This window comes from Cuculus canorus, chromosome 1 (assembly GCF_017976375.1).
Source record: "Cuculus canorus isolate bCucCan1 chromosome 1, bCucCan1.pri, whole genome shotgun sequence".
Classification (NCBI taxonomy): domain Eukaryota; kingdom Metazoa; phylum Chordata; class Aves; order Cuculiformes; family Cuculidae; genus Cuculus; species Cuculus canorus.
In genome coordinates this window covers 18,643,458-18,664,520 of record NC_071401.1, presented here as the reverse complement: position 1 = coordinate 18,664,520, position 21,063 = coordinate 18,643,458, and the positions used below count along the sequence as shown (strand labels likewise).

Here is a 21,063-nt window from a genome sequence, read left to right as displayed (position 1 = left end):
CATGCCTGTGGCCATGCCCAGCTCCTCCCTGTGTCCACCCATGTCTATGCCACGGCCATCTCACACAGATGCCCTTCTCCCTCTCCTCCCCATCGCCTTCCCACTCCCTGTCCACCCCCACGCCGTGCCCACCCCCACACACTGCCCCCCCCGGGCGATGCGCAGCAGCCGCATGTGTGCCTGTCATTCCCAGCCCGCGAGCGCTGGCTCCTGCCTCCCATTCATGTAACCTGTGTGTGTCTCTCTTTCTCTCCGAGTGTAACAGAGAGAGGGAGAGAGAGAGCGAGGCAAGGAGAGGAGGAGGAGGAGGGGGGGAAGCTTTAAATAAAGCCTTTGGATTGCAGCTGCTTATTTTGGGCAGTCCTACCAGGGACGATTCCTGCCAGGAAAGAAGCTGGACCGGTCCTTTTTTTTTTTTTTTTCCTTAATTTTATTTTGATTTTTCTGTTTGGGGGTGGTGTATTGCCGAGCTGCCTGCTGAGATGAGCTCCGGTGCCTGACTGTAGTAGTTGCCCGCTTTGGGATCGCTGGACACATAAGTGGCATTTTGGTGGGGGGAAGCCTGCAGACATGGTAAGCTTTGCTTTTTGCTCTGAAAAAGTGCAATTGTGCGATCGCCTCCTTCTAGCTCTCCCTTCCCCCTTTCCTCTCTTCCCAGCAAACGGCCAGGCACACGGGTTGGGGAGAAGCTCCCTGAATCCCTAATTTTTCCTCCCCACCATCCCTCCTTCTGCCCAGCTTGCTTTTTCTCTCTTCGCATCCCAGCCCTGCTCCTCCCTCCACACAGTTTGCAGCAATTCAGCAGAAGGCAAGGATGCTGCTGGAGACTCCTGGCTGGGGTGGTGGGGACCAACTACCCTCAGCCTGGCAAGACCTTGCTCCAGGGTATGTTTGGGGTGGTTTCTCCAATCCAAACCAACCCCTTTGCCCCTCCACCCTTCCCTCTGCTCCTTAAGCTGTGCCTGGGGGGGGGGGAGGGTGGAAAGGCAGCCGCGCAGATTTGGAGGCACCGGAGTAAGGATGCAGCTTTAAGATCAATCGGTGTTATTTATGTAATAGTAAAAGTGGGGGGAAGGGAGAAAAAAAAGGGGGGGGGGGAGAAAAAGAAGTCCCTCATTATTTCTTAGCTGCATAAAGCTCCTTCTGCTCTTTCTGAACCCTCCGCCCCGTCCCCATGTCCTGCTGCAGGGTGGTGCGTGGTGGGAGAGTGTGTGTGTATGTTTACATTTGGATCTGTGATAGACTCAGGGATGGGTATGTGCAAGGGGTCTCCCATTTTCCAAGGGTGGATTTGCCTCCAACAAAAATAAGAAAAAAATGCGCTTCACTACAACTTGAGTGACAATTCTGTTTCTCAGGCATTAAATGCTAAAGCCCTTTTCCAAGCCATGCCCTGCCAGCAATAAAAGCTCCCCCAAACAGTGTGGCGTTTGAGAAAAGATGCTGGAGTGCCTGGTAGAAACGCAATGGTTCAGGCTTGTGCTCACATTCTCAGCGATTTGCATTTTGAAATACAGATTTTGGCTGTTGAATATAAAAACATGCTGCTACCAAAAGGCATTTATTTCTTGTTAAGTGTTTTGATTTAAAATATATATGTTTTCTTCATCTAAAATATCTGGGATATTTTATTTCAAAATGAGTAGTAGCTAAGGAATGCCAAATATTTAAAAAATAATAATTAAAAAAAAACCCTCTTAAAGTGTTTACGAGGCAGTATGTATTTACTCCTTGTTACATGACCCTGCTTAGAAATTCGCAGTGCTTACAGCCATGTAAGCACATGATTAGAAAAAAAAAAACAAAACAGGACCGTACTTATGTCACAGTCTTCCTTGTCTTACAAGATGCACAGTCTGAAATACATTTTTCATACAGCCAAACCAGAGCTAGCTAAATCCTTATTGACTAGATAGGCAAGACCTTCCTGCATCTTGGAATGCATTTGCTCATGGTTCTTCCAGGAAAGTTCTTTACGACTAGAAAAAAAGAAACAAAAATCAAACAGCATAATCCTGACTCAAACAGTAAAATAATCACTCCACCTCCACCCCATCTTCTTTCTTAATTTTTTACAGCTAATTTATAGCATTTTTTTTTTCCTGAGAAAAGTCCTGGGTGAAGGGAGGAACATAAAATGAGAAAGTGAGAGCAAAGCGCTTAAGTTGGAAGTTGTACACTTTTTGTAGGTAAACTTCTGCTGTAGCCTGGCGAGTTGTTTGTGTGTTGCTCGCTGCTCCGAGGTGCAGGAGTTGGACAGGGGAACTTGGTAGCTCCCAGCCTATCCCAACCCCATTTCTTCTTGCTTTGCTGACCCAAATAAAATAACTTGCGAGTAGGGTGGTCCCTCCCCTCCAATGGAAAATGCTCTGCTCCCAACATGTGTGCCATATGTGCCTGTTATACTCAAGGTTTACCACTGACGCCTACGCTATGCCAGGAGGTCACCTGTGCCCGGCGCACCATAGGACCGGCAAGGGCACGGTATGAGCCCTCGGAAACCCCAACATCTCCCTGCTCCACTCGGGGAGGCTGGGGCTAAGCCAGTGATTTGTATCTAATTTATTTCATTGGCCTCTTCAGAGCCAGGCGCCTCCCACTGGGTGTCTCAGCCTGTAGTATTTTTATAGGCTTGCATGGAAAAAACAAGGAGTGTTTAAATATATATGTGTATATTTAGCATGGGGTGTTTGCGGTGAGGGGCATGAAGGTAGGGAGATGGGTCTCTGTTGCGCTGTTTTGCGGTGAGGCAAGGCTTCAAAGCAGTTTGCTTGGCTTTACCCCGTGTTACAGGGCTGTAGGAATTTGCTGGATTGTGGCCATGGCAAGCTTCCCCTCCCTGTGCAACTCTCAGCTACACCACACTGCTGGGTCAGTCCTTCCTGGTTCGGGCTGTTTTATGGGTGGGAGGATTCCCCGCTGGCATCATCCGTTAAGAATGTGACTCCCAAGCCAGCCTATTGACAAGGAAAATTAGGATCTGTACTGGTTTCCAGCAGGTTTGGGGACTGGGAGGGGAGGGAGGTCATTGTGTGTGGCACATCGTTTCCCAGGCATGTGAAAATCTTACCTGCATTGGGCTTCTCCCAGAAAGTGCGACCATTGCTCTCCTCTAGACCACCCTGGGAATGAGATCTGAACCTCCACCTGGGCCAGGGAGAAGACATGCCTTTGTAGACAACCTGTGTCTGGTTTTCCCTCTTTCCCCCCCAAAAAAAAATTTTAAAAAAATCACAAGAATTGGGAGTTACTGCCACTGCCCTGAGGTGTGCTGTATTTTACAGGACTCCTGCTTCCCTGGCTCACCCTTCCTTCCCGTACATACGTGCGTGCATGTGTGTATATCTTCATAATGGGAGATTTTCAATTTATCTGTCATTTATTTGTGTGATCTGAAGAAAAAAAAAAATCATGTTTTGTTGGAGAATGAGGCTCCTTGGTGTGCAAAGAGGTTTTCGAGTTGTTTTTTTGGCATGGAAAGGGGGAAAAGGTGAAAAGAGATGCAGGAGTTAACTTGATAGTTTCCTTTTTTATTATTGAGGGTTCCTGGTTAAGACAGGATTTTCTGAGAAGAATTTACTGTCTGTAATTTTAAAGGGTGCAGTAAAATCATTGAGAGAGGAGAATAAAACTGCTGGAAGGGACAATAGATACACCCCCCCCCCATGACTTTTACTAAATGGATGGAAAAAGGGAGACATTGATCTAGTTTCAGTGCGTCTGGAAAAGGAGTGAGATTTGCCCAGAGAAGACTGTTGGGCTTTGAAGTCCTTGTTGCTTAATTATTTTATTCAACTCATTTAAATTAAATGCTTTCCTTTTGTTTTGGTGAGCAGCTAGTACCCTGGCAAGGAAAAATGTTGTTCTCTTTTGTTTTACAAACTGAGAATTTTTTTTTTTGCTTTTATTTTATTTGATTGGTTTCCTGGAGTGCATAATCACTAAAATGTTATTTCATTCCATCTGCAACATGTATGCTATTCCAATTAAGAGCCCGCTCTGATTATTTTTAACCTGGTAGTTTACCATTTCTCTGCTCGGGAGAATAAAGCATTGAGTTCTTGCACTTTTAAATAGCTGAGATGCTAAAGCAAAACTACCTTTTCCCTGGGAAAGTCATTTCCAGTTCTGTTCGAGTTCCCGCTTCACTTGTTCATTTCCTGACAGAATCACATCCTTGCAAGCAGCAGAACTATGATCTTACATAACTTGATGTTTCCAGATCAAAAGTTACAAATATTGCAGTAATACCACGATGAAAGAGATTTGACAGAAGGAATGTTGCCTGACATATGTGATTTCTTATTAAGGTTTCAAATCAAAATGTTTTTAAAAATTTATGGGGGGAATAAGAAGAATTAAGAAAGATGAATAAAAAAGATTACTCATTTGACATCTTCAACATCACTTTTTTTTATTTTCTCTCTGTAGGCACTTGAGACCTTACTTTTTCTTTTTAAAGCTAATTCTTCTATATTTAAGAAATGTGTAATTGTAATATCAGAAAGTGAAGCGTCTTGAAACTGTCTCAGTCTCAGATTTAATTCAAAGAGATGAAACTCTGTAAATCAATGTCAATTCAGATTTAAAGACTGGCTGCTACCTGCCCTGTTACAAAGTCTATCAGCATAGCTTATTGTAACTAAAAGCTCAAATATTATGTTTCTGCTTTTAACTGACAAATTGGCATTGCTGAACACTTTGACAGCATAACATGCACCACTTGCTGCTGAACAGGATATTTGTAGATCCCCGACCAATACGTTTAAGAGGAAAAGTCTTGTAGTGAAATATTTTTAAAATTATGAATACACATATTTCCTCTTTGCTGTAGATTAAAAGGAGAAAGAATCAATGAGAAATTTTATATCTGAACTGTAGCAGTATAGCTTGAGGTGTGGTGCTGTAGTGTGGTTATAGGACTTAAGTTTTCACTCAGGAATAAATATATAATTTCCTTTCCTTTGTGCCATTTCGCCATCACTGCACTGACAATAAAATATTTTTTCTAGAAATGTATGTGTGTGTGTGTGTGTGTGTGTGTGTGTGTGTGTGTATATATTACCAGCTGTCCTGCATCATTCTTTCTGGACCATCTTTAAAGGCAGAGTTGAAATCTAAATAGGAGGGCATATTTCCATGGTGGTGTGGAGTGGCAAACACTTCAAACACTTCTTACAGAAAGTTCAGATTTCTTGGGAAGTTACTCTCCAAAACTATATGGTATATACTTATATATAAATATATATATATATTGGCATAACTCCGTTGTAGCAAATTGTTGTGAATGAAGCTGTTTGTGCTGTAGGGAGTTGCGGACTCCACCGCCACATGTTGTCCTGTTTGGCATCAGCAGAAGTGGTCGTTTTTTGAACATAAAGATGTCCATGAAAGCAGCAGACGTGGAAATCTGTGCTTATCCAGTGTGTTGGTAGCCAGAAGGGGGAAAATGCACTGTGAAATGGAGTAGGGCTGGCCTTCAGGTTTCCTCTTCCAAGTTAAACTTGCTTTGTAGGCTATGATACTTCCCTGGTTTTTTTTGAAGGGGAGAGGAGTTACTAGTGGTTGATTTATTTGGAGGAGGTTGCTGAATCACATTTATGAGTTCATTTAAATGGGGATTATTCAGTTCTATTTCACTGCTATCTCCTCAGGCTTTACTGTATTTGCTGTAGTCTTGAAAAACCACTGCAGTCCAGCATCCTGCTTCACTGCTGTAACTACCGCTAAGGCACTGGTGACAGATATGTGATTCAGGCAGCAACAGCAAACATGAAAGCAGGAGATGTCTCACTGCCCATCCATTGATTTTGGTTTTAGGTGATTATTCAGTGCCATTTTCCCTTTGAACACTGAGTAGAAGCTGTATCGCTTGCCTGTTGATGTGTTTGCACATACCAAGTCTTCAAAATATTCTGAAGATTGCTCAGTTAAACATTCCAAAGTTAGAAAACAGCAGGATTAAATCTTATTTTTATTGTTTTAATTTAACCCTGTATTGTGTATGCAATAAGGGCTCACAGTTTTTGTCTTCTCCTCCCAAAACTCCACTAAGAGCATTGAAAATCTTAAGATTGCTTAAAACTTTCAGTTTAGGGCTATGTCTTCCGAGCAATATTGGGTCCACGCATAAAATCAGTCTTGGTCTTCTGTGTCATGCTGTATGGAGGGCAAGAGAAGCCAGAACTTGTTCACATGAAAACAGAGTCCTAGAGGCCTCCGAGTTGTAAACCATCTCTTCAACTGTGTTCCTTGGACATTACCACTCTCTATTACAAATGAACTGAAATCCCACATTTGATAATGGAAATATTTCAGTATTTTGACAATTCCTTTTGAACTGCCTCTGTGTCTTTGGATGCTGAAAACCATTTCATTATCACCTATGCAATGTAATGAGGAATAGGAAAAGGAGAGTTTGGTTATCAAAAAGCCTTCAGAAAGAGCTGCCAGAAGTTGTTGGGAAAATTGGTGGAGCATCAGAGATGCTGGGATTTGCTTCCTGCTTGTTGATACACACAGTATAGTCTGGTTGGGCTTGGTGAAGCACAGATCCCACAGCTGGGAACAAGCAAATGCTGCTATTTCTAGAAAGCTGCTATTTGCGTGGCTGAGTTGAAGGTGCTTTTGGTGTTGGCACAGATTTTTGTGCTAGAAAACAGAATAATTTCAAGAGCTGATCTCTTGGAGTGTTCCTGCAGATAGAGCCATGATTGGTGGTTACTTATGGTGAAAAATAAAAGCAAAGTTCACAAGGCCTTTAATTGCTGTCATTGGCTTTTGGTGTCTGGCAGATCAGACTCTGAGTTATCACGATGATCATCCAGAGATTGCAACACACTTAGCTTCAACACAGTTATGAAACGTTGGGTTGAAGTGACTTGCCCAACATTGCCCGCAGTCTTGTGCATCATTCAACTGCCTTAATCTGAAGCACATTCATCCTTGTTCCTACATCCCCTTCTTAGTCACTACAAACCTTCCAGCTCTGCAACAGATGGGACAGGGATCATAAACTTCATCTTCTATTCCCCATTCTCACTGCTTCATCTCCAGACTGGCTTGGATAAAACATGGCCTTTTGCATAATGACTGCATCCTAACAAAGGCAGACAAGGCTCTTGATTAAGGCAACTTTCATTGTGTTTTTTCTTAAATTTTGGATCTCCAGTATAGATACTTTTAAATCTTATTATTAGTCTGTTAGTCCAGTTCTGTTGGGGTTTTTTTTTGCAAAAACTAACTGGTTTGTCACATTATGACATTTTGAAATTTGTGTATGTCAGTGGCTTAAATTAACTTGGTTAATCATAGCTTGGTTTCACAGACTACTGTGCTTCCTTAAGGGGATCCCTTCGTGTCTATCCCGCTCAGTCTGGTCCTCTCCTGATCTCCTCCTTCTTCAAGCTCTATTCTTCGATCTTATTTTCAACCCTCTAATCCCTATTCTGCATGTCTCTCATCATTTGGCTCCTCCCAACGAGCAGTCATTCTGAGCACCACAGAGTGTCTCCAATTTCATTTCTGATACAAGGAAGCAGACCTGGCACATCCCACAGCACAAAGCATCTTGTTTGGTACTGCACAGGTGGAAATGTTAGTGATGGAAGCTGGCAAATGTGCACAAATGTACCCAAGAGCACGTAGCAACAGTGTTTTTATCAAAGATATCTAAGGTTGGCCAAATTCACACAGATTCACACAAAATTCATTAAAAGAAAAGCAATTCTCTCCCAGGCAAATTCAAGTCCTTCCTCTGAAGTCCTAGAAATCCTAGAGGAGGTTTTAGGGAGAAGGCTAAAGGCATTTTTTTTAACATGGGTAAAACAACATATTTTTCCCTGGCCTTGTTCTCAGAATCTGTTGAACTGTTTTGACTGAAATTTTCCAAGAAACTTCAGCCTGAGGCAGACAGCTGGCATGGAAATTTTCAGCCCAAACAATTTGCTTAGTATAGTTATGAGAAACTGTGAATGCTGTTTTATTATTAAAGCTGCCTCACTCTTCCTGTAATTGACAGCACTACCAACTTTCCCTAATAAACAGATAACTTGAGATTTTGTTACAAACTAATTTTGTTTTCATGTTTTATGGATATTTTTATATATTGGAAATCTATTATAAAACTGACACATGCATTTCAGCATATGTTAGCAGATGATGAAATCTCAAGCTTCCTGGAAACAAAAGTGAATGCAATTAATAAGAATCCCAGAAAGCTGCATGAAAGTGATACAACATTGCAGGATTAGTGGAATGAGATTAATAACAGAGAAGTCTCAGGAGATGTTGCACTGACAGAGAAATCACACAAAGTCTTATGTATCCCATCTTCAGGTTCATAGTCCTTCTGACAGAAGAATTCTGATTTAATATAACAACATTCTCTTGTAATAGCAACTGCTATTGCAAATTATACCCCCAAAACCAAAAAGGGGGTGGAGAAGGAAACCACCAAAATTGAAAGACAAGATAATTGTATTTTTTGCATGATCAGCTTTTTTTCTCTTTTATTATCATCACAAGTGACCGCTAAATCTGTAGTTTCACATCAGAGACAATTTCAGAACCCATTGCCATGGAAGGAGAGAGGTCCTGCTCTCTCCCTCGCCTCCCTTCCAAGTGTCCTCACTCTCCAGCTCCTGTCCTTTCAGTCTTTCAAAATGCGTCTGATGATTTAATTCATCAACCCAGGAGAAAATTAGCTCAGTGTTTGCTAGAGGTTTGGTGTTTGTTTTGTTTTTTTTTTTTTTTTATTTTTATGCTGAGTTAGTGACTTCCATTGACTCAATATGCTGGGAGCATGTGGTGAGGAGAAGGGAGAAAGAAGAGGACACAAACAGCTCTTTTGGAGGTGATGAGTTTTTAGGTTAGTCTCGTTACCCAGGAGATTATTCTTGTAGCAGTTATGCTACAAGATATGCTTGTAGCAGTTGCAACTGTATTAAAATACAGAGTGCACTTCTTCATTACATTCTTCTATTTTCAGGATACTCTTTTGGACTGTCCTTTTCTATAGGCACTGAAGCAGTTGTCCTCCATCAATTTGCTGAATTCTTTTTGAACGCAGAGTATAGTTGTGATGGCCACAATACACTGTAAAAAAAAAGTTTCAAAATTTGAAATCATGCCACGAGCGAAAATGTTTTCCTTTTGTTCTGCTTTAAACTCACATTTTGGTAATTTCATTGTGTGACTCCTAGTTTGGGAGTTACTGGCTTAATGATTTACTAGAAGTCTGCTCCTCCCACTTTTCATCTTTTCCAAGCTGAAAATCCCTACTCTAACCCAGCTCTCCTGCAAAAGTCTTTTTATATTCCAAATAATCTTTGTATCCTTTCCTCCGTCTTTGTTTATTCTATAATATATTTTAGACATGGCTCAACCAAGAATGCATATTTCCTTAAGACACAAATACATCATCAGCTTGTACAGCACTATCCTCTTATATTTTTCTTTTGTTGTCTATTTTTTTTCCCAAGTTATCCCAAGATTTACCATGCATGTTTGACCAGTATGAGCAGAGAGCCAGTATTTGTAGAGGGAATTCTATGGTGATACCCCAGCCACTTTCCTATGTGGTAACTGTTAATTTAGAGCCCACATTGTGTATATATTGTTAGAATTGGTTTTCCTGTTATGCATTACTTGGCTTTTATTGACACTGAATTTCATCTGATGTTTTTATCACCCAGATAGTTATTCAGTATTGTAAGAGTAGGTTGTGGTATAATGATTGGAAGCTTTGGGAGAGAATCAGAAAGCCCAGCAATGAAAAAGGCTCATATTTTGACTTTTATTCTTGTCCTGGGGATAATCTGAGCAAAAATACGAACAACAAAATACACTTAATATCAAGCAAGAACAACCAGCTTGCCTGCTTTGTGACATCTGACTGTGAAGCTGTCTGTGACTCAAATGTTTTCGCTTCTTATCGACAGCATCTAACTAAGTTTTATTTCTTAGACTTCTTTCTAGTGAGCATCTGCTCTTTCCTCAAACAGCAAATTATGCCCTTCAATTCAGCCACACTGGAGCACCTGAGTCCTGAACCAAGGGACAACTTAATGACAGCCTGTCATGTTTCCCCTATGTCTCCATCTCCTAAATTTCACTCCTTCCTATCCTAAAATCCTGTTTGTGTTCTTGATGCCCTGCAAAGCTGCCTAGGATTTGGAAATTTTTGATACTGTTTTTGCTTTTATCTTGCCAGAAAGTCTGATCAGAAAAAAACACCTATCACTTAAGGCCCTGATTGTTGATGGGCATTTGGGTCTACCTGAACAGTGCTTGCTTTAAGGCTTGAATTTTATGGCTTATTATTGTTGATGCTGTTCACAATATTACTTATGATTGGAGAGATGCACGAAAGACTCATATAGAAGCTGCAAACTATTGCTTACATCCATGCATACCCCTCAGATGCTTTAAAATGTCGTTTGTTTGTGGCTCTCTGTGCCAAACAGTGCTGATCATGGGCTCCGGAGAACAATGTTATCGCACACCTGCATCACTTAGTTTTGCATAATATTATACCTTCTGCATAATTAATGTTTTGTTAATTTTTATGTATTTATTGTCTTTTCATGCCTTCTCCTGTGATTGTTAGACAGCAAGAAGGAGGTGTTAGAAGCTTATACTAAGGAAGAAAAGCAGATCTTTTGGGGACGCAGCATTAGGGGTCGGGAAATGGGGGAACAGTAAGAATGGAGGGACCTGTGCCAGCTCTTTTGATGTTAGAGCTGGATTGCTGCAGCTGGTGCTCTGCTGTGCTCCGTGCAGTGAAGATGGTTTGATTTTTTTTTTTATTTTTACTTTTTTTTAGCATTTTTTCCCTCTTTTAGAACATTGAAGGCTGAAATACTGTCACATCTCTGCTATACATTAAATAAATAAATAAATAACCTGGATATTTTTTACTTGTCAGTTACTATTGCATTTCCCCACAGCTGTCCCAGCAAAGCTGCTGCTCAGATGTGTGTATGTGGGCACATGTTCTTCATCTGTGAATCCTCCTGTTTGTTTCTCTCTCCCTCTCTCTGTTCAAATGAAAATACCTTGAGTTAACTTTACACAGACTATATGATAGATCACCTTGCATCATGTTTCCTTGAATATTTCATGAAGGCTTTTTTTAAAAATGTGCACTGCCTCACAGACGGAATGTTTTGGAAGAAGACATTCCCAGTGGCAAAGATTTTTGGAGATAACAAAAGCTGGTCACATCCAATCTTGCTTGAATCCCTGGAGTGCCACAACACTTTAAACCAGACCAACTAGGCCAAATCCAACAATCATTACTGTTAATTCAAAAGCTCATGTTGATATTAACGGGTTCTGGATCAGATTTTGTCACTCCTGCTGTGGAACTGTGCTGCCTTCCTCAGTACAGAAACACAAAATGGCCATGAAAATTGAAGGATGGTTTGGAAATGGATGTCGTTTTGACTGACGGACTAATTGAGCATATGACTCTAGGAGCATGATAGGTTTGGGGTTTTCTTGGTGTTTCCAAGTAAGTCAAAGTTCCTATAAAGAAAACATGTAGAGTGGTGTTTTGCAACTATTTTTATACCTACATCAGACCTGATGTTAGTGGCTTTGAATTATTTAACGTTCTTCTTCCTCAGCTGTCCTCTCCAGTGAGTTTCCATTGCAGGGATGCAGGAGTTGTTGTGCAAGGGAAAATGCAGCAGTCCGACATTGTCTGCTGGGGAGGATGTTTCCTGGTTTTGTTTTGTTTCATTTCTTTAATCCTATTTTATCTCTTCTCTTGCTGGTTAGAGGGACATCAGGCCAAGGTATTAAATCATACTGACCAGCGTGGGCTGGAAACGAAGCATGTGCCAGTTAAAAACACAAATAAGGAGTTTTCTGTGTAAACTACTGATCTGTAAACTACTGATTTCTATCACGTAGGAAGAGCCAACGGTTTAGCATTCACTTAATTAAAAAAACATTATTATGTCCCAATAGTAATTTAAAACCACATATATTAGAACTGGGGAGGGAAGTATATCTTCCTTTATTTTCTGTCTTTTTTTGTTGTTGTTTTGGTTTGTTTTTTTTGTTTAAACCCCAAGCTATCCTGATTATAGGATTATCTTCCATGTGGGGCTTTTTCGAAATTCCAAACTGACAGCCTAGAACTAAAGAACTAAATGAATTGACTCTTCTTACTCTTAATTAATGTGCAAGTAGACATCGAGCTTTGAAAGGAAACTTTCTATAGACTTGGATTGTGCCTCATGCCTCTCTTGTCTATAACCTGGTATTTGGTTTTATCTGTCTGAGATATTGGATATTTCATAGATTTCTCTGTGATGTTGTCCAGCTTTCCTTAAATTATGTATACAGCCTTTGAAAATAACCCTTTTTGGGCAGTCAGGGCCTCTAATTTCTACTTTGTGGAATTACCACTGAATTATTCTGCCCTTAAAATGGAAGATAAAGGTTTGTTTTCAAAGTATCCTATCATTATTATCTGACCATTCCTAACTGACATGATCTTGAGATCCTTAAACTTAAACGGTGCAAATATAATAGCATATCTGACCTGGCTAGTGGAAGTTGGACAACAAGATGGGGACTAGGACAGTAAAACCCCTCCCGCTGTAGAAGATGATCAGGTTTGTGGCCCCTTGAGGAACCTGAACATATATAAGTCTACGGGACGTGGTGAGATGCAATCCAGAGACCTGAGGGAATTGGCTGATGTTGTTGCCATGCCACCTTCCATGATATCAGAAATGTCATGGCAGTCAGGGGAAGTACCTGGTGACTCTAAGAAGGCTAACATTGTGCCCATTTTAAAAAGGGTAGAAAAGATGACCTTGGGAAATACCAAGCTGTCAGCCTCATCTCTGTGCTGGGAAGGTCACGGAACAGATCCTCCTACAAGCTATGCTAAAGCACATGGAGAACAGGGAGGTGATTTGAGGCAGCCAGAATGGTTTCACCAAAGGCAAGTCCTGCCTGACCACCCTAAAGGCTTTTCTACAATGGGTTGGCCACATTAGTGTATATGGGAAAAAAAATGGGTGTAATCTGTCTGGACTTCTGTAAAGCCTTTGACATGGTCATCCACAACATCCTTCTCTCTAAACTGGAGAGATACGGATTTGATGGGTGGACTGTTTAGTGGATAAGGAATTGGTTGGATGGTCACATTCAGAGAGTAGCAGTCAAGGAGATCCATGACAAATGATGTCCCTCGGAGGTCCATACTGGGGCCAGTGCTGTTTAATATTTTCATCAATGATATAGAAAGTGAGATCAACTGAATGATATAGAAAGTGAGATCAACTGCACCTTCAAGTGAGTTTGCAGATTACCCCAAGCTGAGTGGTGCAATTGTCACACCAAAAGGAGCGGGCACCATCCACAGGGACCTATATAAGCTGGAGAAGTGGGCCTGTGTGAATATCTTGAGGTTCAACAAGGCCAAACTCAAGGTCCTACACCTGGGTCGGAGCAATCCGCAGTTTCAATTCAGGCTGGTGGATGATGTAATTGAGAGGAGCCCTGCAGAAAAGAATGTGTGGGTGCTGATTGATGAGAAGCTCGACATGAGCCAACAGTATCCTGGGCTGCATCAAAACAAGAGTGGCCGGCAGGCTGAGGAGGGTAATTCTCCCCCTCTACTCCACTCTCATGAGACCTCACCTGTAATACTATGTCCAGTTCTGGAATCCCCAAAATAAGATTGATGTAGAACTGTTGGAACGGGGCCAGAGGAGGGCTACAAAGGTGGTCAGAGTAGTGGAGCAGCTCTGCTATGAGGACAGGCTGAGAGAGTTGAGGCTGTTCATACTAGAGAAGAGAAGGCTCTGGGAAGACATTATAGTGGCTTTACAGTACCTGAAAGGGGTGTACAAGAAGGATGGGGAGGGGCTTTTTACAAGGGCATGTAGTGATAGGATAAGGGGGAATGGCTTCAGATTGGAAGGGGGAAGATTTAGATTATGTATTAGGAAGAATTTCTTTACAATGAGGGTGGTGGAGCACTGGAACAGGTTGCCCAGGGAAGTTGTGGATGCTCCATCCTTGGAAGTGTTCAAGACCAGGTTGAATGGGGCTTTGAATAGCCTGGTCTAATAGCCTGGTTGGAACTAGATATCTTGAAAGTCCCCAAACCATTCCATGATTCTGTGACTCTGTAAGTTGGCTCTACACAACTGTCAGGTGAAAATATCTGCTTTAGGTCCCTCACTATATTTTGGGAAAGTGCTCTATGTCACTTCTATACTGAGTGCAATACACTCGGTCATGTCTCTGTGTAATCAAGTCCTGATTCATCCCCGCTAAACATAAGCAACTGAGTGAGTTGACTTGAGAGAGGGTAATTGGTGGCAAACACTTGTACTTCTTGACTTCAAGAAAGGAATTTAAAGAAGCTCCTTATTCCTTTGCACCTACTCCCTCTGTCTGAGAAGGGTCTTCAATGAAATCTGAGCAAAGCTGCATTGTCGAGTGGCTGGCAATCATTAACTTTCTCTCTGTGCTTGATGAGACTACACAATGTGTAGTGGTAGGATTCAGAGGAATCTGGACAGGCTGCATCGATGGCCCAAGGCCAGTTGCATGAGGTTCAGCAAAGTTCAGTGTTAGGTCCTGTGCTTGGGTCACAACGACCCCATGCTTGAGGAAGAGGGGCTGGAAAGTTGCCCAGTGGGAAAGAACCTGGAGTTATTGGTTGACAGTCAGCTGAACGTGAGCCATCAGTGTGCACAGGTGGCCAAGAAAGTGAATAGCATCCTGGCTTGCACCAGAAATAGCGTGGCCAGAAGGAGTAGGCAAGTGGTCATCCCCCTGTACTCAGTCCTGGTGAATCCGCACATTGAATACCTTGTCCTGTTTTGGACCTCTCACTGCAAGGAAGACATTAAGGTGCTAGAGAGTGTGGAAAGAAAGGCAGTGGAGATGGTGAAGGGTCTGGAGCACAAATCTTATGAAGAACATGGCAGAACTCCAGTTGTTTAGTCTGGAGGAGAGAAGTCTTAGGGGAGAACTTATTGCTTTTTACATGTACCTTTAAGGAGATTAAAGGGAAGTGGTTGTTGGACAAGAGGAAAAAACTCAAGTTGCACCAAGGGAGGTTTAGATTGGATATTAGGAAAAAAAATATTCGCTGAAGGGCTTGTCAAGCATTGGAACAGGCTGCCCAGGGAAGTGTCTGAGTAGCCATCCCTGGAGGTATTTAAAAGATGTGGTGATGTGGTGCTTAGGAACACAGCTTAATGATGGAACTGGTAGTGCTAGGTTAAGAGATGGACTCAAAAGTCTTAAATGTGTTTGCAAACGACAGTGATTCTGTGATTCTATTTCTATTACATTGTCACTCTTCTCAGAAGTACAGTTTTGGATGGTGATGTCAAGGAGACTTGTATAGCTTTATCTGTGATGACCAGGCTGATCCAATACTTATGTTCACACTGTGATACCTATGGTATTGTGCATGTTAAGTTTTTAGTTTAATTGAACTTTGGTTGTAGGCAAGAAATACCTGAGTCTTTCAGGAACATGTGTAAATCTCTGAAATTAAGCTGGGTTTTGTTATCTGAACATTTTGGTACACTTCTGCCATTCCATATGAAGTTTTATGAGCAGCAATATAGTAAAGGTAGTTTTGCATGTCAATGAGCAGTATTTTTGATTCATTTTGGGTTAATCAAATGCTGAAGTTAAATCAGAATAGTATTAATTTGTTCCTGGTTTAAAATGAATCTCCATTGTGTCCTGAAAAACTTGTTCCCTCTTGTAGTGAGTTAGATGTTGAAAAGGTTTTGCTGAGTTGATTGCTTCCAGATAAGTGGGAAAGTAGCTATGCTGAAAAAAACCCCAACTTTATTTTGAATGATGTGCACGGAAAATGTGGAAAAAAAATAAGAAAGCTACAAGAAAAACAACACATTTTATGGTTTTGGCACAGCGTACTCCATATTCTTATTCCCTGTCCTTGTGTGATCCCTGATCACTTGATGGATGAGAAAGAAAATTGTTGACCATTTTATGAATCTCTGCCAGTAACACATACCAAATATAATTAAACTTCCAATTTTATGCCTTTAAATGAATTATTTTCACCAAATATAGCAATTACCCATTTCTCAGTCACAGCGAGGGGAGACAGGAATTTTGGGGAGTGTTTTCTAGCCACTGTGACGTGGTTTTCTTTTTCAAAACAGTTCCCCATTTCACCTTTGAGGTTTCATTGGGTTCATCCTGGAACATGAGAAAAAATGCCGCATATGATGCTTTTGCATGTTAGACTTCTTTGCATGGTGGAGTTTAATGGTGGATTCATCCCACGCAGTGTTGCCATTCTTCTGTCTATAAAAGTATAGGCAAAGATTTGATTGCAATCAACATTGATGTAGCCATGATCCTACTCCAAAGGATAGTCAACATTATCCTTTTTTCTCATAAGTGAGAATACCCAAGACATTATCATCTTACAAGGACCACTTTTAAGGGGAAAAAAAGGGGGCGTGAAAGTTAACACCTCAGTCTCTGTCTGGAGCCCAATTCCATCAGGACAAGAGCATGATGCACTTTGCTGTCCCCTTGATCACGAGGGCACACTCCATTAACTGACATGTTTTTAGAGCGTATGTACAAGACACCTTGGGTGGGAGCTAAAAAAAACCCAGCCTGCAGGTCCTATAGGGCAAGTTAGCTGATCCCTTTTCTGTCACTGTAGAGACATCTCTTCCTCACTGCTGCATTATAGGACATGCTCCCTAGCTGTTCTTTTCCCGTTCCTTAAATTTGAAACATAAATATAAAACAATTCAGAATGTCCTGATTAAACTACACACAGTTGTAGTTACAGTAACTAATCATAGAGGAGACAGTTTGACCTTAATAAGTCGGTTAAAGGAGGGGATATGTAGACTCATGATCTGTTTTGTAACCCAGGAAATTTCACTTGCATTTTTGTCTCTTAATTTATCTATCTATAGGAAAAATTTACTAATAACTTCGTAGTAATTTCCTCTTTGCCAGATCATTTTGGTGTCCTGGCAGCTGTGTCTCTCATTCTCCCTTCCTTTAATATATTACTCCTGGTAGCAGTTATTTAAGGCTAAAGAAGTTCAGTCCATCATTCTTCATACAAAATTATTGAATGGGAATCACATTTGCAGTCAAGTTGGGAAGTTGAAAGCTAGTTGACCTGTCTTTTGGGGCATATGGTTTTATTAGGTTTCTGTGTGTGTTTACTTTGATCTCTTCAATGTTATCCTAGAAGTCAATTCCAGGTTGGATTGCAAAAATGTCAGTTTCTTCAAACATGTGAGCAGAACCCTTTCTAAATTTGTCAGATCGCCTCAATTAAAAATCCATTGTTCTGTATGAGTATGAGGCAGAGAATTGTTACTTACACTTGGAAAAGGTTAGCCCTTTAGCTGTCAGGAGCTCTCAGGATGCAATCTAGTCTATAACACGCTGTGTTCAGTATAGCTGCATTTCCAAATCTACATGCTTTGGTGGAGAATTGCATATCAGGTTTAGAAACAAGCTGAATTCTATGTTATACTGAAAGAGATGAATCTTGGGCATTCTGAAAATGCATGTATATTTCCTTTCTGCAGATTCCATATTCATCAGAGACTAATAATTTCAGAGCATGCACTTGACCTATCCTCCAGTATATTTTGAGTAGCCCCTTTCTTGGCTTGACAGAATTCTTTCTTCTTGGAAACAGAAAAAAAGAAAATTAGAATCACAGAATCATAGACTGGTTTGGGTGTGAAATGTACTTTAAAGGTCATCTAGTCTAACCTCCCTGCCACAAGCTGGGACATATTCAACTAGATCAGGCTGCTCAGAGTTCCATCTAAACTGACTTTGAATGCTTCCAGAGATGGAGTATCCACCGCCTCTCTGGTTCACATGTTCCAGTTTCACCACCCTCATTGTGATTTTTTCCTCCTTATATCTAGTCTTCCTCATATCTAGACCCTCTTTCTTTTTAAAAACATTACCCTCTGTCTTATCACTACAAACCCTTCTAAAAAGTCTGTCCTATCTTTCTTATAAGCTCCCTATAAGCACTGAAAGGTTGCAGTAAGGTCTTCCTGAAGCCTTTCTTTCTTCAGGCTGGACAACTCCGACTCTCTCAGTCTTTCTTCATTGGAAAGGTGTTCAACAAAAGCAAAGTGGACTTCAGTGCAAAATCACCCCGTGTTACTGCCCTTGGTTATTGAATTTTCTACTTTCTCATCCCAAGTACTCAAGAGGAGTGATGTTTCAGACCCAATATTAGCTGAGTGTTAGGTGTCTACCTCATTAAATCAGCTTAGACACAGTGTCCTCATGGAAGATGTTGATGGTTGTTAACGATGGCTAACTTTCCAGCTTGTTTTATCAGCAATGACTCAGTGTTTTCTACACATGAAAACTGAGGTGGAGACAGAAATTGTCAACTGAAGCAGACTAGCTGGAGTGCAGATAGAGAAAAGATCTGCATTTCTATATGAAAGCAAGTCCTTTTGTTGCCTCATTGGTTTGACAAAAGGACAACGAAGGGCAAAATCAGTACACAGTTATCTCAACTGTTTGGTCAAGTATCAGGATACTTTCTATCTTTCTAAGTTAAGATGTTGGGAGAATTATGAGACTGGGAGGTGGAGAAGGATTCCCCTAGTCTAAAAGTTATCTTTGACTTCAGATTGTTTGAAACAACCAAAGCCACACAAATCAAGTAATGTATAAAAGGGTCATGCATGATGACTCTGATTCATTAATATGGAAAGAAAATCAGTTCTTCAAACAGAAACAGAGAGAAGCGTAGGAAAGAGAGGATCCCAAAATAAACTGATAAAGCCTAAATATTTTTAAACCTTGCTCATAACAATTACTGGTAGTTCAGACATCCTTTTTGGGACCCATCCAGAGAAGAGGAAAAGAGTAGGAAAATATTTTTTTTAAAAAGGTTAACACAGGATACCTCCATCTTTTCTTACAAGCTGCACTGAGAGGTATGATGAAGACAGATTACGAAACCCCCCTGAGGCAAGCATGCCAAGATATTTTTCAGGATCTGTCCAGTTAAAACATCTCTTTAGTGAGCCTGTCCAAAGCAGATGCTGCTTTTCGCTTTGATAAAGAACAATGCAGGAGCTTTTGGTGGAGACTGTTACCTTGTAGACATCAGGGAGTTGCTTACTAATAGAAATTAAAGTAACTGCCACCACCCAATGGGTATCAAATCCCCTTTCTCATCTTCTTATTTAACTTTGAGTGAATGTGGATAGGGAAGGTTCCTTGTCAAAACTCATTGTGCTAAGAGTCAAAAAATCCTGTGGGTTATGTTCCTTTCTTCTTCAGATCTCCTTGGCAGGATGCTAGTATTGGCAAAGGCCCAGGGATTTCTAACTAATAAATTATTACGTTGAAGGGACTGCTCACCCTGTATCCATGATAATTATGTTCTTACCAGCAATTCAGGTCAGTTTATATTCTTGACATTAATGTAGGACAGGCAAGTGGTGCAAAAGAAGGCAGGGTTATAATTTGTAAGGAGACCCATGTCAAATTCTAGATTTTCAGTTTCTTTGGGGTAAAACTTGAATACCAGTACCTCCCTGTCAGTTCTTGTTATTGGCTCTGTATCTTGATGGTCCTAATTAGAAATACTTTATGACTGATAAGATAGCTAGTATCTAGGAAGGAAAGCATCAGAATGACATGGATGTCCTTGGTTTATATTCTTCACACCCCAACTACTCTTTGAAAAGGTTCCATATGATTATTAATAACCCCAAGGCATATTATTTCCCACTTGAGAAACAGTAACTGAAAGTCAGAGATAAAGACAGTGGTGCTGCCAAATAATATTTTATAGAAAGACATTTATTATGCTTAAACTAAAAAAAAAAAAAAAAAAAAGCCACACAAATGTTTTACACTAACGGGTGTAGTTTCTAGAGTTGCCACAGTATCCAGTGTTGCCAAGGACTTATGACAGGAAAACTGCTTTAGTAATCAAACTAAGTAAGAAGAAAGCTAGGAGGTTAAAGAGCCCCTCTGTGAGATGAATTAGTGTATAATGGTTCCAGTATTCCCATTACTTGACTTTAGTTGTCTGCAGGTGTCAGCTGACTCTTAATAACCCCAACACATTAGTTCAAAATGCTTTTTATCCTCCATAAAGTATATTGGATATAGCAACATAGATTAACTAGTCCCTAGCCATGTAATAAGGGTTACTTCTGACTATTCATAAAGGGAATTCTTCTGGTACAGTTTGTAAGTCTCTTTCCCTAAGTTATTATTGATATTTTCACTTTCTTATGTGTCTTTCCAACTAACTTTTTACAAGATTATGAGATGCTATTTCCTAAACTTACCTATATTTATTGATCACCCGGGATAAAAAATATGGCCATTGCCAATAGTTTGCAGGTGATCTGAATGTTGGTGGAATCAATAATGAAAGAGTAAGGGATACTGACAGAGGTCTAAGTATCTTGGTAAGCTACATATAGACAAGCAATCTCTTCTTTAATGTAGTGAAATGTAGTCTCATAAATCAAAGTAAAGAAAAAGCAAGGCATACTTGTTATTTGGGATACTCTATCCAAGCACCCTGAGAATTCAAACACTTTTTGCACAATGGATAATTAGGTAAAAAAGATTTCAGTTAATGTGAACCTTTACTCATATACAAGAACAGGGGAGGCCCATGTAGGCATAGTGAAATTGCCTCAGTGTTTGGCATGCATTAACTGCTGTTGAAATACTTCATTAGTTTAGTAGCAGTGATAGAGAAAGGATGTTGATTGCCTGGAGAAAATTTAGAAAACAATTGTGAGAATTATTAAATACTTGGGAAGAGATCATACAGTGAAAACCAGGAAAACCTCCAGCTGTTTAGCTCTTCAAAGTGCAAGTTTAGGACCAATGTGATCATTTTGACTGTCTACAAAGGCAACAGAAATTCACTGATGGAAAGTTTTTCTAAATATTTGCAACAAAAATGCATCAGTAATAAATATCAGGAAGCTGAAGCTCAGCAAAGAGACCTGAAGAAATCTACATGTTATTTATTCTGGAGGC

General features: G+C 40.6%; 1 protein-coding gene across 4 annotated transcripts in view; it reads left to right on the top strand.

The window, feature by feature from the left end:
- Positions 1 to 421: 421 nt before the first annotated feature.
- Positions 422 to 21,063, top strand: part of TENM4 (teneurin transmembrane protein 4) — a 606,655-nt gene continuing 586,013 nt past the window's right edge. For 3 of the 4 annotated variants that reach the window (XM_054066504.1, XM_054066489.1, XM_054066498.1), the window contains exon 1: positions 422 to 573. The gene's annotated coding sequence lies outside the window, so the exon portion shown is untranslated. Of the gene's footprint in view, positions 574 to 867; positions 886 to 21,063 lie in introns of those variants that run through there. The other variant, XM_054066508.1, reaches the window with a different exon arrangement.